The sequence below is a fragment of the Arachis ipaensis genome, chromosome B03, assembly GCF_000816755.2.
Source record: "Arachis ipaensis cultivar K30076 chromosome B03, Araip1.1, whole genome shotgun sequence".
Lineage (NCBI taxonomy): Eukaryota > Viridiplantae > Streptophyta > Magnoliopsida > Fabales > Fabaceae > Arachis > Arachis ipaensis.
The window spans coordinates 7,921,607-7,922,599 of record NC_029787.2 but is presented as its reverse complement, the minus strand read 5'-3'; positions in this window follow the sequence as shown (position 1 = coordinate 7,922,599).

Sequence of the window (993 nt, the reverse complement as noted above, 5' to 3'; positions counted from 1 at the left end):
TATTAAATGGGCCGATCCATAGACACAGATATTTATCAAACTTGCTTTCGAGATTTTAAATCAACTCTCTGGGCTTTGAAGGGGCCAGAACAGTGACCACCCCAATTCTTCTGATGAAAGAAAGAGAGCTTCACGTCCAAAACAAAAAAAAAACAAAGACAGCTTAGCCTAGATTTTTCTGATTATTGTAGAGGGGGTCTGAGATGTAATTTCCTTTAGTTTTGGGCTTTTGCCCCATTTTAGAATCAAACTTACTTTTAGTTAATTTGTATGATTTTAAACAAACTCATGGAAGGAGAGTAGTTATAGAAGTTGATTCAATAGAAGTGTATGAGTAGATAAATCTTAAGCATAATACACAACGTTTTAACTCCCTCTTAAGAGAAATTGAGGAGCTTTAAAAAAGACCTTGCGAGCTCAACTTTCAACACACTTTGAGAGAAGAAAACATGTGCGCTGATTGGCTTGCAAAAGAAAGTTTCAAAAAGCAAAATGGATTTGGCTTCATTGACAGTATGTCCGAATAAATGGAGTCTCTATACATGAATGATAGAAAAGGAATAATCATTGCAGACAGTTAGTTTTGTTTTCTCTTTGGGCCTTGGTCCGGTGGTTCACCAAAAAAAAAACAAACTCATGGAAAAGAACAAAGAAGCATATATGTGACTTATGAGACACAAATAAAAATAAACTTAAAACATAAACTGAATTTTAAAAAATATAGAAGTATATACCTTCTAGCAACCAGAATACAGAAGTATATACCTTCTAGAAACCAATGTACCAAACTGGATAAAAAAAAATGGTGGCAGATTAATTAACACGTGAAAACAATTTGATACTTCAATCTTTTTTTTTTTAATGATAGCGAAGAACTTCTGTCTGTTTCTGGTCTGAAGATCGAAAATGAGTAATTAGAATCCGTCCACTGTATGTAAACTTTGAAACTCTGATTAATTTTAATATATAATACAATACAATATAATATATGAT